At 41.5% G+C, this 16,096-nt stretch overlaps 1 long non-coding RNA gene across 1 annotated transcript; it reads right to left on the bottom strand.

The window, feature by feature from the left end:
* Positions 1 to 815: 815 nt before the first annotated feature.
* On the bottom strand, positions 816 to 1,938 carry LOC106585620 (uncharacterized). The gene is made up of 2 exons (XR_001323994.3): positions 1,427 to 1,938; positions 816 to 1,104 (listed from the first exon to the last, which is right to left on the bottom strand). It is a non-coding gene; the product is annotated as an uncharacterized LOC106585620 (long non-coding RNA).
* Between the last annotated feature and the right edge of the window lie 14,158 nt (positions 1,939 to 16,096).

The following is a 16,096-nucleotide window of genomic DNA, read 5'->3' as shown; positions in this document are numbered from 1 at the left end:
GACCATCAGGTTCTTGGTCACCTCCCTGACCAAGGCCCTTCTCCCCAGATTGCTCACTTTGACCGGGCGGCCAGCTCTAGGAAGAGCCTTGGTGGTTCCAAACTTCTTCCATTTAAGAAAGATGCAGGCCACTGTGTTCTTGGGGACCTTCAATGCTGCAGAAATGTTTTGGTACCCCTCCCCAGATCTGTGCCTCGACACAATCCTGTCTCGAACATCTACGGACAATTCCTTGGACCTCATGGTTTGGTTTTTGCTCTGACATGCACTGTCAACTGTGGGACCTTATATAGACAGGTGTGTGCCTTTCCAGATCATGTACTGTACAATCAATTGCATTTACCACAGGTGGACTCCAATCAAGTTCTAGAAACATCTCAAGGATGATCAATGGAAACAGGATGCACATGAGCTCAATTTCGAGTCTCATAGCGAAGGGTCTGAATAGTTATGTAAATAAGCTATTTCTGTTTTTTTTTTTTTTTTTACATTTGCAGAAAATTCTAAAAACCTGTTTTCACTTTGTCATTATGGGTTTTTGTGTATAGATTGCTGAGGATTTTTTCTATTTAATCAATTTTAGAATAAGGCTGTAACGTAACAAAATGTGGAAGAAGTGAAGGGGTCTGAATACTATCCGAAGTCACTGTTTGCTTTACTGTCGATACTATGGCCACCAGTTAAAAATCTATGGTGAATGAATGTCTGCATGGTCATAGTATGGAGTAGGTAGGACATTGAGTCAGCACTGGAGCTAAGTTCTCAAACAAACAGCATCAACACATTCAGGCCCATGGTAATATGCTTAAACCAGACAGTGATTACCATTTAATCTACATCAGACAGGGAAATCTGTTATTTGTCATGATCATAAGGTTGACTCTTTAGGTGGCCAGCGAGGACATGTTTTAGTGAGGCCAGTCTATATATGGCTAAACAGAAACTGGAGCTGTCCACTTCAGCAGCAGCTAAAGCTGTCATCAGGCTCGGGCCCGATTGCAGAGTGTCTGGCCCTCCACCAGGCAGGGGTCATTTCTCTGAGATTTATGGAGCCGGGGGAGGAGGCGGGGCCCATCAATAACCCCAGAGAAGGTTCACACAGAGCTGAGAGAGGAGAGAGAATAAGGGTCAGGGGTCCATTCACTCCTAGCTTTACCTACAAACTACGGCAGAGTGGGCTTGAACAGATACTCCATGATGGACTGGATAGTATAATGTTCATATACATTTAATTACATTTAATCTGTATTTAAAACCATAAAACATTGGCTCAGATTATGAGTGAATATATTATTTGAGTGTACAGTGTTAGGTGATAAATAATGAAAGTCTACTTCCAGAAAGCCTAACATTCTCTTCTGGTTCTGGCCTCCTCCTTCAGTTCCACCCACATACCTTTAATGGTCCTTCCCCATTTAAACCTCACCTCCAAAAGGCAAACATTTCTCTCTCTCTTCATCCACAGCCCCGTCCTGTTCCCTCCATGATCTCCAGCATGTGTTGGCCCCTTCTCAACCCCGGCATCTGCTTTCTGCATCTTGAGCCAAGTTTATTACCACAGATCCCTGCAGTCCTCTCTCTGTAGGGTTTCTGCTCACAGGGAAACAGATTCCAATACACTCTCCAGTGATACTGTGTAGGTTAGTATAGTAAAGACTGAAACTTTGCACATTGTTCAGATTGAGAGTGCTGAAGGTCCACTGATAAGGGTGACTTGGTTTAGCATGGTCAATAAGTCAGAAAAAGAACAACCGTAAAAACAAACTTATTGTACCTTACGTAAGGTGTCATATCTATTCAGTAAGAGCTACTCTTGCTATGGTACAGGCATTTCCCTGCATCATGATATGAAGAGAAACCTACTATCCTATGGAAGTGGAGCCATATCATACTGTATAACAACATGTCATATCAAGCATTAGCTGAATTCAATATCGCTTTATAACAGCTTGCCAAATATTGATATCTGGATAACTGTTATCCAGCTTCTCTGTGTCCCAATACTCTTACTTAGCATATTCTGTACCAGATGTAATATCAGCCTTACTCTCCTCCTCTCCTTTCCCTCTCTGTCTCACTGTCTCTCTATCTCTCTCACACACACACACACACACACACACACACACACACACACACACACACACACACACACACACACACACACACACACACACACACATTTAAGGAAATAATCCTATGTACGGTATGTGTGTAAGTGTATAGCTCATTTCCATGTAAAATAACCCTTGAGCACCAACATGTGAAGTCCATAGGAGCATATCAAATTGGGTGTCAAATGAAAGCTAAGAGTCTATATTTTGGAGAATTGAAGGAATAGATACATGTTTCAACCATTTTCCGTCTTAAAAATGCTGCATAAGTAAAGGATTTGATTTCTGGATAAACAGATGGAAAAGGGGTGTTAGAAAAACATCTACCAGAAGTGATCAGAAATACATCAAAACACAATAATGTTGACGTAAAGACCCCTGCCGACTAATATCAACACTTGTATTTACAAATTGTTTACCTTCTGTACGTTTTTAGAAATATTGCCTTGTGCCTTCCGTTAGCAAAAACCCACGTATCTTTAACATATTTTCTCATTTCTTTTCCTCATGAGATAATAATAATTTTGCAGACACTTTTATCTAAAGCGACTTACTGTCAAGCGTGCATACATATTATGTATGGGTGGTCCTGGGAATCAAACCCATTACTCTGGCATTACAAGTGTCATGCTCTACTAACTGAGCTACAAAGGTTGGAGGATAATGAAAGTGCACAGAAGTAACAAGTAATGGTAGATCTATCAGTTAGTTATAGTCATAGTAAAAGTCGTAATTTCGTTATCAAATCTGTAATGGAATTACTGCAACTGAATTGGTTACAATGGGAAATCCTAGTAGTCACAAACCACAGTTGGGTCACCTGCTACTGTCCTCCCTTCCACTGGCATTCTGGTATGTTCAGCTCATAACTGTTTTCTTTGTCTTTCCGTCATCTGGCGGTTGAACCAAGAGCGTTAAAACAGTCTGAGTCTGGACTCTGGTCTCTCTCTTTCTTTCGCTCTCTCTCCTGGATCACCTACCCATGAGCCCTCTCTTTCCATTTACTGTAACCAGCATCCTCACCCACTGAACAACGGACGTCCATGGATATTAAAAAGTAGTTAGGCATCCCGAGTGGCGCAGTGGTCTAAGGCACTGCATCGCATCACAGCTGTGCCACTAGAGATTCTGGGTTCGATTCCAGGCTCTGTTGCAGCCGGCCGCGACCAGGAGGACCAGGCGCACAATTGGCCCAGCGTCGTCCGGGTTAGGGGAGGGTTTGGCTGGCAGGGATGTCCTTCTCCCATCGCGCACTAGCGACTCCTGTGGTGGGCTGGGCGCAGTGCACGCTGACTTGGTCGCCAGGTGCACGGTGTTTCCTCCAACACATTGGTGCGGCTGGCTTCCGGGTTAAGTGGGCATTGTTTCAAGAAGCAGTGCGGCTTGTGTTTCGGAGGACGCATGGCTCTCGACCTTCGCCTCTCCCGAATCCGCACGGAAGTTGCAGCGATGACACAAGACTGTACTACCAATTGGATACCACGAAATTAGGGTGAAGGGGTAAAAAAAAGAAAGTAGTTGACATTTGGTCAATCCACCCTGGCCTTGATGTTAACGTCCACAGACGAACCGGACTGGACCAAATCTGAACCTATTATATGTTTCACAAGTTTGGATAGCACAGTACAGTGAGCAGAGCACAGTACAATATGATTTTTTATTTTATTTTATTTCACCTTTATTTAACCAGGTAGGCAAGTTGAGAACAAGTTCTCATTTACAATTGCGACCTGGCCAAGATAAAGCAAAGCAGTTCGACAACATACAAAAACACAGAGTTACACATGGAGTAAAACAACATACAATCAATGATGCAGTAGAAAAAATAAAAAATAAATAAAAAAATAAGACTATATACAATGTGAGCAAATGATGTGAGATAAGGGAGGTAAAGGCAAAAAAATGCCATGGTGGCAAAGTAAATAAAGTATAGCAAGAAAAACACTGGAATGGTAGATTTGTAGTTTGAAGAAAGTTCAGAGATAAAATATAAATAATATGGTGCAAAGGAGCAAAATAAATAAAATAAATAAATACAGTAGGGGAAGACGTAGTAGTTTGGGCTAAATTATAGATGGGCTATGTACAGGTGCAGTGATCTGTGAGCTGCTCTGACAGCTGGTGCTTAAAGCTAGTGAAGGGAGATAAGTGTTTCCAGTTTCAGAGATTTTTGTAGTTCGTTCCAGTCATTGGCAGCAGAGAACTGGAAGGAGAGACGACCAAAGGAGGAGTTGGCTTTAGGGGTGACCAGAGAGATATACCTGCTGGAGCGCGTGCTACAGGTGGGTGCTGCTATGGTGACCAGTGAGCGGAGATAAGGGGGGACTTTACCTAGCAGGGTCTTGTAGATGACCTGGAGCCAATGTGTTTGGCGACGATTATGAAGCGAAGGCCAGCCAACGAGAGCGTACAGGTCGCAGTGGTGGGTAGTATATGGGGCTTTGGTGACAAAACGGATGGCACTGTGATAGACTGCATCCAGCTTGTTGAGTAGGGTATTGGAAGCTATTTTGTAAATGACATCGCCGAAGTCGAGGATTGGTAGGATGGTCAGTTTTACGAGGGTATGTTTGGCAGCATGAGTGAAGGATGCTTTGTTGCGAAATAGGAAGCCAATTCGAGATTTCACTTTGGATTGGAGATGATTGATGTGAGTCTGGAAGGAGAGTTTACAGTCTAACCAGACACCTAGGTATTTGTAGTTGTCCACAAATTCTAAGTTAGAACCGTCCAGAGAAGTGATGCTGGACAGGCGGGCAGGTGCAGGCAGCGATCGGTTGAAGAGCATGCATTTAGTTTTACTTGTGTTTAGGAGCAGTTGGAGACCACGGAAGGAGAGTTGAATGGCATTGAAGCTCGTCTGGAGGGTTGTTAACACAGTGTCCAAAGAAGGGCCAGAAGTGTACAGAATGGTGTCGTCTGCGTAGAGGTGGATCAGAGATTCACCAGCAGCAAGAGCGACATCATTTATGTATACAGAGAAAAGAGTTGGCCCAAGAATTGAACCCTGTGGTACCCCCATAGAGACTGCCAGAGGTCCAGACAGTAGGCCCTCCGATTTGACACACTGAACTCTGTCAGAGAAGTAGTTGGTGAACCAGGTGACGCAATCGTATGAGAAAACAAGGCTACTGAGTCTGCCGATGAGGATGTGGTGATTAACAGAGTCAAAAGCTTTGGCCAGGTCAATGAATACGGCAGCACAGTATTGTTTCTTATCGATGGCGGTTACGATGTCGTTTAGGACCTTGAGCGTGGCTGAGGTGCACCCATGACCAGCTCTGAAACCAGATTGCATAGCGGAGAGGGTGCGGTGGGATTCGAAATGGTCGGTAATCTGTTTGTTGACTTGGCTTTCGAAGACCTTAGAAAGGCAGGGTAGGATGGATATAGGTCTGTAGCAATTTGGGTCAAGAGTGTCACCTCCTTTGAAGAGGGGGATGACAGCAGCTGCTTTCCAATCTATGGGAATCTCAGACGACACGAAAGAGAGGTTGAACAGGCTAGTAATAGGGGTTGCAATAATTTCGGCAGATAATTTTAGAAAGAAAGGGTCCAGATTGTCAAGCCCAGCTGATTTGTAGGGGTCTAGATTTTGCAGCTCTTTCAGAACATCAGCTGAATGGATTTGGGAGAAGGAGAAATGGGGGAGGCTTGGGCGAGTAGCTGTGGGGGGTGCAGTGCTGTTGAATGCAGTAGGGGTAGTTAGGTGGAAAGCATGGCCAGCCGTAGAAAAATGCTTATTGAAATTCTCAATTATAGTGGGCTTATCGGTGGTGACAGAGTTTCCTATCCTCAGTGCAGTGGGCAGTTGGGAGGAGGTGTTCTTATTCTCCATGGACTTTACAATGTCCCAGAACTTTTTAGAGTTGGAGTTGCACGAAGCGAATTTCTGTTTGAAAAAGCTAGCCTTGGCGTTTCTAACTGCCTGTGTGTATTGGTTTCTAACTTCCCTAAAAAGTTGCATATCGCGGGGGCAGTTCGATGCTAATGCAGAACGCCACAGGATATTTTTGTGTTGGTTAAGGGCAGTCAGGTCTGGGGAGAACCAAGGGCTATATCTGTTCCTGGTTCTAAATTTCTTGAAAGGGGCATGCTTATTTAAGATGGAGAGGAAGGCATTTTTAAAAAATAACCAGGCATCCTCTACTGACGGGATGAGGTCAATATCCTTCCAGGATACCAGGGCCAGGTCGAATAGAAAGGCTTGCTCGTTGAAATGTTTCAGGGAGCGTTTGACAGTGATGAGTGGAGGTCGTTTGACCGCTGACCCATTACGGGTGCAGGCAATGAGGCAGTGATCGCTGAGATCTTGGTTGAAAACAGCAGAGGTGTATTTAGAGGGCACGTTGGTTAGGATGATATCTATGAGGGTGCCAGTGTTTGCGGCTTTGGGGTTGTACCTGGTGGGTTCATTAATAATTTGTGTGAGATTGAGGGCATCAAGCTTGGATTGTAGGATGGCTGGGGTGTTAAGCATGTCCCAGTTTAGGTCACCTAGTAGCACGAGCTCTGAAGATAGATGGGGGGCAATCAGTTCACATATGGTGTCCAGAGCACAACTAGGGGCCGAGGGGGGTCTATAGCAGGCGGCAACGGTGAGAGACTTGTTTTTGGAGAGGTGGATTTTTAAAAGTAGAAGTTCAAATTGTTTGGGTACAGACCTGGATAGCAGGACAGAACTCTGCAGGCTATCTCTGCAGTAGATTGCAACACCGCCCCCTTTGGTCGTTCTATCTTGTCTGAAAACGTTGTAGTTAGGGATGAAGATTTCAGGAGTTTTTGGTGGACTTCCTAAGCCAAGATTCAGACACAGCTAGGACATCCGGGTTGGCAGAGTGTGCTAAAGCAGTGAATAAAACAAACTTAGGGAGGAGGCTTCTAATGTTAACATGCATGAAACCAAGGTTATTACGGTTACAGAAGTCATCAAAAGAGAGCGCCTGGGGAGTAGGAGTGGAGCCAGGCACTGCAGGGCCTGGATTCACCTCTACATCCCCAGAGGAGCAGAGAAGAATAAGTATGAGGGTACGGCTAAAAGCTATAAGAATTGGTCGTCTGTGACGTCCAGAATAGAGAGAAAAAGGAGCAGGTTTCTGGGGGCGATAAAATAGCTTCAAGGTATAATGTACAGACAAAGGTATGGTGGGATGTGAGTACAGAGGAGGTAAACCTAGGCATTTAGTGATTATGAGAGAGATATTGTCTCTAAAAACATCATTGAAACCAGAAGATGTCATAGCATGTGTGGGTGGAGGAACTGAGAGGTTGGATAAGGTATAATGAGCAGGGCTAGAGGCTCTACAGTGAAATAAGCCAATAAACACTAACCAGAACAGCAATGGAGAAGGCATATTGACATTAAGGAGAGGCATGCTTAGCCGAGTGATCAAAGGGTCCAGTGAGATTCAGACAGCTAGCCGGGCCATAGGTAGCAAGCTGGTGGAAGATGGGAGGGAGGTCTGTTTTTAGCCACCTCGTGCGTTTCCGTCTGTGGGTTAGTGGGGTTCCGTATGGAAGGGGGGACCAGTCCAAGTTGGCAAAATAGTTAGTTATAGTGGCCCAAGAAAAGTGTCCGATAGACCTATTCAGATCGCAGCCGAAAAGACAGCTAACGATTAGCGGGCCGCAGATGGGCGATCAGGTTACGTCGCGACGGAGGGGCCAGTTGGATAACTCCCTCGGGCAGATAACGTCGGTGGTCCAGTCGTGAAGACCCGATGGGGCTCCGCATCGGCAGTAAAACGGGTCAGGATAGGTGAGTTGTAGCCAAGGAGACACTTCAGCTGGCTAGCTCAGGAATAGCCCAGGAGTGGCTGACGGAACTCTTCAGCTGGCTAGCTGGCTAGCTCCGTAATAATGTGTGTTAATTCCGTGACCGACGTTGCCAATAGTCACTCAGGTAGCAGCTAGTTAGCTGCAAGATCCAGGTGTAAATGTCCAGAGCCTGCGGTAGAAATCGGGGAAAGGAGAGAGAATAGGTCCGGTATGCTCTGGTCTGAGTCGCGCTGTACAAAAACTGGCGATAGCTTTTCGAGCTAATGGATAGCTGAGGACAGCTAACCGTGGCTAGCTGAACTTCAACGTTAGCCAGTGAAAATGGCTAAACACTTGCTAGCTTTTGTTGTGGAATTCAGATGAGGTAAATAATACTTTCTTTTTTAAATTGGTGAGGCGGGTTGCAGGAGAGTGCTTTGAGGTTGAGTATTTAGAATAAAAAAAAAAAAATATATATATATATATATATATATATATATATATATATATATATATATATATATATATAAAGATAAGTGAAAAATATACATATATATACACGGGACACGACAAGAATAGGGTAGAGGACGTCTGAACTGCTACGCCATCTTGGGGAAAAAAAAGATGATACAGTAGTACAGTACTGTAAAGGAATGTAGAGTATAGTAGAGTAAAATATATTGTACTGTACTCTGCTGTACTGACCTATACACTACCGTACTGAACTCTACCTTACTCTACTCGGCTCTGCTGGGCTGTGATGTCCAAACTTGTGAAACAAGAGGAGAATGACACTCATATCCATAATGATGCATTTCTGTGTAGTACAAATCAGGGACCCATGATGTAATTCCGTTACCGTAAATCCGTTACTTCAATAACCAAAATATTTGTTTTCAAACTCAAGGTGCCATGTCATTCTTTCTGCAGACATCTTTTAATTTTAATTCAGAGCAGATATTTAACAGAGTTTTTGGAAAACGTGACCGTTTTACCGCCATTCCATTACCAAAGTATGCATCGGCACATTACTTCCACTAAATTTGTTTTTGGAAATGTTTCAATGGAAATTGTTAAAATGAGTCCTTGTGCATAGACTTGTATGGTTTGTTAAACTTTGAAATCAATGTTTTGGCATACATTTAAAGTGAAAATACTAGGTCAAAGTGTAATTCTGTTAACATGTATTTGCCCATAACATCTCTGCGCCACAGTATGCCCAGATCTGCAGTGAAGAAAATGTTCATATTTTTTTCCTCTAATAAGTTCCAGTTCAAACACGAGGCTAAAGTGGATAAACAGACAGTGTGAAAAATCTGCCTGTAGCTACAGCTGAAATATGGATGTTCACACATACATATATTTGTCTGCATGCTGAATCATTTAATCTAACCTCTCGGTGTATCTAACATACTTGCACAAGTAAATGTATTCCCTAATGAATACCATCTTTTTTTTCTGGTAGGAGAGAGACAAAAATGATAATGAATGGTTTCCTGAATGTGGAAGACACATTTAATTTTAGGAGAGCAGAAAAATACAATTCACCTTTGTTCTGCTTGGTCGTAACCCTCAAGGATATTCAAAGGAAATGTGTCTTTCATTAGCTAGTGCTGAATCTGACACTGATTGTGTAACGCTCTTTAATCACTCAAATTACATTTGCGTGTTAGCAGTGTAACCAGACTGCGCTGGTAACATATTAAAATATGTATGCGTGTCTATTTTTAATCCAGACATTAAAAAAAGGAATGCAGATGGAGACTCATTTTAAAAAGAAGAGACGGGAGAAGCAGACATCACTACACACATTTGATATGGAAATAATGATCAGTATAATACATATTAAAACAGCAGGGGGCTACGGAAGATTGGAGGAGCTACGCGTGGCCGACAACACTCCTGATGTATGGCGCTGCAAAGATAAAAGAGGGTTGAAAAAGACAGAAGCAGTGAGAGACATTCAAATATTCATTTTGAGTTGCACCCCCTTTTGCCCTCAGAACAGCCTCAATTCCTCGGGCCATGGACTCTACAAAGTGTGGAAAGCGTTCCACAGGGATGCTGGTCCATGTTCACATGTTCACTCCAATGCTTCCCACAGTTGTGTCAAGTTGACTGGATGTCCTTTGGGTGGTGGACCATTCTGATACACACAGTAAACGGTTCAGCGTAAAAAGCCCAGCAGTGTTGCAGTTCTGACACTTAAACCGGTGTTCCTGGCACCTACTACCATACCTCGTTCAAAGGCACTTAAATCTTTTGTCTTGCCCATTCACCCTCTGAATGGCACACATACACAATCCATTCTTCAATTGTCTCAAAGCTTAAAAATACTTATTTAACCTGTCTCCTCCCCTTCATCTACACTGATTGAAGTGGACTTAACAGGTCACATCAATAAGGGATCATAGCTTTCACCTGGATTCACTTGGTCAGTTTATGTCATGGAAAGAGCAGGTGTTCCCATGGCTAGAGCAGAGGTTGGTAGAAAGTGAGGGAATGTAAAGAAAAAGTAGTAAGAAAGGTATCCCATTAAAAATAGCTGTGGATAAATGATGGACAAATTGGAGAAAGCTTTCATCAACAGGAAAATGCATCTTAAGCCTTTCTGATCCATTAAGGCTACACTTAGAGTGTGTGGAGATCAATGTTTAGGGTGTGTGTGTGAGTGTGCATCCGTACTTGCACGTGTGTGTTTGCTTGTGTGTGTGTGTGTTCAACACATGTCACTAAGCTGCTTGATGTGGTAACTCAGCAGACTTTGATATTTGAGCTGTCTCTTGGACTCCAGCATCCACCACAAATCAGAGAGAGAGAGAGAGCATGGTGGTCCAGGGCAGGCAGCCGTAGAGGCAGGGTGTGGGCCACGATGCAGCCTCATCAAATGACTGGGCCCTCTGAAAAAACACTGTGGTCCCCTGATGAGTCACACACACTCCCATTTACAAGGCTCTGGATGTGCAGCCCACAAGCAGTGTAGAGAGGACGTGGCCAAGCAGGCGCAGGATGAGAGGCTCAATGAATTCAATGATTTATGGTGTGACATCATCACTACCAGTATAGTTAAACACATGCATGGAATCAAAAGGATAACGACTGTTGATCTAATCCAATAAAATAGGACCCTGAACCTGCCAACCAGAGAATGTGAGAAAGAAGGATGTACATGCATGAGCACACAGACACACGTCTTGCATTTTTGATTTTCTCCGATGTTCCTTTTAGGAAAAGGCTCTCATATTGCTAAAATGAATGTTTGTGTGGCACTGATTGTAGGCCTACTGCAATCAAAAAGCCAGTAATAACCTGTCGTCTCCAGACAGACAGGCTCCTCCTGATTACCTGAACACCCTGGCAGAGGAACAGCGGTGGTCATCTGCTGCACCAGCAGGTTGTACAACAACATTAGTCTTCATGCAAAGGTTCGTTTATAGAATTCACACCAGTTGCACCAACTAAACATTATGTTGCTATGCAGTGGTTACACACACACACACACACACACACACACACACACACACACACACACACACACACACACACACACACACACACACACACACACACTCCTATTCACATGCTAACACACTGTAATTCATATCTTAGCAGGCTTAATAGGTTGCGTCTGTCATTTAAGTTCATGATGAGGAAGTGTGATTTGTTGCCATGGAAACAGGGAGGGATGTCTGTGAGTGTGATAATGTTGTCTTATTTCAAATCAAATGTTATTTTATTTGTCAAATGCTTCATAAACAACAGGTGTAGACTAACAATGAAATTATAATTTATAGGTCATTTTCCAGCAATGCAGAGCTATTTCCCCTCCTACACTGTAGACTGGCACTGCAGTAATGACTACAATCAGTTGGCTGGGGTTCTTTCTATCCTAAAGCCACCAGAGTTTACAAGAAATTAGCATTTGATGAAAAAACAACTTCCTACTTTAACTAAAGATGAACACTGCCAAGAAGAGGGTTAAAAATGTGAAAACCCAATCTATGGAACTCCCCTAGCTCCCATCTCTTCCTCCCCTCCACAGCTTATTGGCCTTGGCCACCCTGTAATGTGTGGTGCCTACACTGCCACAATTCCTACCTGCTCTCGGCTGAGTGTGTATCGATCGCTTGCTGGTGTGTATTACGCTGAGGGGAGGTGTCAGAGAGACAGAGAGAAAAAAAGAGAAAGAGAAATAGAGAGAGAGAGAGGGGGGGGGATAACCATCAGAAAGACTGCTCAATCACATCCTCAACAATAACCAGTATATATGTACAGTGTTGGGGAGTAGTGAACTAGTCGTAGTTCAACTAGTAATTTAACTACATTTTGCTGTACTGTAGCTTGGTGGTAGTTTAAATAAATTCAAATCTTTGTAGTGTTTTCAGTAGTTGATAACTTTTTTGCAATGTAGCGGTACAGCTAACTACTGGAACTACACACTACTTTGTTTTGCAAAAAACATGGAAATATTGGGAAGTAGGCAATCATTTCCTTTCTTTTTCGACATCAGACCTGCCCAATTCTCACTTGAAACATCACTAAATCACACATTCTGTTATCATCTGACTCCAGAGTAATCTGTTCTTGCAATTTGTAGTCAATGACATTTCAGATTTAGATAGGAGAATTTTTCATTAAGTAGTTTGGATGTAGTCAACTACTTTTTCTAGTAACTTTAATTAAGTAAACTATATATTTTTTCTTATGGGTAGCTTTAGTGTAGCTTGATTCTTCCAGTGTGAAGTAATTACTAGCTTGGTAAACTATATGTTCAGAATAGCTTCCCCAACACTGTATATGTAAAGGACTTTCCATACAACACCTTTCATATCTCTCTGCAAGGGCTTTCAGACAAGTATGACATAACCAGTAAATTACTTATTTTGAGTGGACACATTTTATGTGACCAAACATTCAGAGCTTTTGCCAATTTAATAGTACTCGAGAATCAATTGACGATAATGGCCATTAACACTTGGACAAAAATCACCCCATTAAAAACCTTTTCAATACAGCTTTTAACCTCTCAACCTGAGACAATCAATATGAGGTAAATGGACAAAATATGGAACATTTTGCTGAGCATGGGCCTATTTGGTCCTGCAATGACTGTAAGCATTTTCTAAGTGCTAATAGAGGAAATAGACACAATGTAATATGTCCCATCTTGCCTCAATGCATTTCACTGATATAATAATACATTATACATCATTATATTTGACAACATGTTGATCCTGTTTTACATGTACATGGGTTTCTGTATAGCACTTTGTGACATCGGCAGATGTAAAAAGGGCTTTATAAATACATATGATTCATTGATTGATGTACAGTCAGACTTTTATTTAGCTTAATATTTGTTTAGACTGGACAAATAATTGATGTTGATGTTTAACAATCACCTGTCTTTTCCTTATGTGCCATATAAAACAAGGACTGGGAACCATGTAGAATATAATTCGACTCCTAGCCCTTTCTACAGAATAGCAAGCAATATGCATGCACAGTAAGCATATAAATATGCACAAACACAGCAAAATGCAAGGCGCATTAAAGCAACTGATGAAAGCTTTGATTCGAAATTAAATGGTAGGAACAGAAATCACAAACCAAACTCAAAATTGTACGCAGTAAGGCTTTTTGTATGTAGCCAGCAATCACAGCAACTCAAAGTCAATAGTCCAGAGTTTAAAGGTCACAAAATGAGGTTCAGTCCAACCAAATAGCATTACTGTACATGTCTTTAAATAAGGATTTCAAGTCCTTATGTGATATTAGTCAAGTAATTCCCTTTTTATCAGGCAGATAATACAAAGGAAATGTTTTTTATAGCACAATTACTGAAGTATTTCAAATCAAATCAAATTTATTTATATAGCCCTTCTAACTGATATCTCAAAGTGCTGTACAGAAACCCAGCCTAAAACCCCAAACAGCAAGCAATGCAGGTGTAGAAGCACGGTGGCTAGGAAAAACTCCCTAGAAAGGCCAAAACCTAGGAAGAAACCTAGAGAGGAACCAGGCTATGAGGGGTGGCCAGTCCTCTTCTGGCTGTGCAGGGTGGATATTATAACAGCACATGGCCAAGATGTTCAAATGTTCATAAATGACCAGCATGATCAAATAATAATAATCACAGTAGTTGTCGAGGGTGCAACAAGTCAGCACCTCGAGAGTAAATGTCAGTTGGCTTTTCATAGCCGATCATTCAGAATATCTCTAGTATCTCTATTTCAAACAAACATTTAATTGTTTCTCACTCAATGGCCATGTTGCTCTCCCTTCCTATGCACATTACCCTTTACTTAAAAGGATAATCCACCCCTAGAAATACAAATCATGAAACTCCTGTCAATTTGATGAAAGCCTATGTTCTATCAGTGGGTAAAATAACATTCTCCCATGATTTAACGACGAAGTGGTCAGTTTGTGAAATCAGGAAATCGTGTAGATGGTTCTCCTCACTGGAGATAGGGGATAACACACTGTAATATTTTATAACGCTTTTAAAACAATTACCTGCACTCCAGATCGCCAAAATCAGCCAATATATAGTATGGGTATACTTGTCTAGAACACATCCATCCATTTAAATCGTCATGACAATGTATTTATTTCCCTTAGATGTGCTCAATCTACAGTCTACCAAATTATTCAACTCAGTTTCTCCTTCAAGTATCGTCTTGGAATGCGTCTGTGGGAAATGTGGAACGGGTAGTTGTTGCCATAGCAACGTACTCTGCACTCACTCTGGGCAATGACAAACTGCAAGTTGAATTCGGTGAGATAGATTTCTAAATTGATAGTGCAGTTTGTTTAGGCAATTTTACAGATAGCTACACATACAGATAGCTTCACATGCTGATATTGACTTTGGTATTATTGTGTGTAGCTACGCTGCTAGCCTAAATAGAGAGCATTGCATTGTGGGTTTTGCAGTTGACTTGAACTGCAATAGATTTCCACAACGATTTTCATATGTTGCTATCAACCTTGTTATAACAACAAAATGAAACATTTGTTCACAAAAAAAAATATTATTTTCACATATTAGTTTTATTTAACACGGATAATAATAGGAATTAGTGGTTTGGGGTGGATTACCCCTTTAATCCCTTTAATTATTTTTTTTACCAATAATAGAATTTCCACCCAGTGGCATTTACAGTACCAGTCAAAAGTTTGGACACACCTACTCATTCAAGGGTTTTTCTTTATTTGACATTTTCTACATTGTAGAATAATAGTGAAAACATCAAAACAACACATATGGAATCATGTAGTAACCAAAAAAGTGTTAAACAAATCAATATATATTTTATATTTGAGATTCTTCAAAGTAGCGACCCTTTGCCCTTTGCTCCCAACATAACGCTTTATATTCAAATGTGGCAACAACAAAAAATGCCACATTTTTTTCAGTTTTACTTTAGTGCCTTATTGCAAATAGGATGCATGTTTTGGAATATTTTTATTTTTTACAAGCTTTCATCTTTTCACTCTGTCATTTAGGTTAGTATCATGGCGTAACTACAATATTGTTGCTCCATCCTCAGTTTTGTCCTATCACAGCCATTAAACTCAGTAACCGATTTAAAGAAACCATTGGCTTCATGGCGAAATCCCTGAGCGGTTTCCTACCACCCCGGCAACTGAGTTAGGAAGGATGCCTGTATCTTTGTAGTGACTGGGTGTATTGATACATCATCCAAAGTTTGATTAATAACTTCACCATGCTCAAAGGAATATTCAATATCTATTTTATTTACATTTTACCCATCTACCAATAGGTTTCCTTCTTTGTGATGCATTGGAAAACCTCCCTGGTCTTTGTGGTTGAATCAGATAATTGAATGTGTGGGGTACAGAGATGAGTTAATCATTCAAAAATCATATTAAACACTATTATTGCACACAAAGTGAGTCCATGCAACTTATTATGTGACTTGTTAAGCACATTTTTACTCCTGAACTTATTTAGGCTTGCCATAACAAAAGGGTATGAATACTTATTTTCTCAAGACATTTCAGCTTTTCATTTTTTATGAATTTGTAAACATTTCTAAAAACATAATTCCACTTTGACATTATGTGGTATTGTGTGTAGATCAGTGAAACAAAATCTCAATTTAATCAATTTCAAATGCAGCCTGTAACACAACAAGATGTAAATAAAGTAACGGGGAGTGAATACTTTCTGAAGGAGCTGTAAATGATAATCACCATAT

The sequence above is a fragment of the Salmo salar genome, chromosome 24, assembly GCF_965601325.2.
Source record: "Salmo salar chromosome 24, fSalSal1, whole genome shotgun sequence".
NCBI lineage: Eukaryota > Metazoa > Chordata > Actinopteri > Salmoniformes > Salmonidae > Salmo > Salmo salar.
This window is presented reverse-complemented; position numbering and strand designations above follow the sequence as displayed.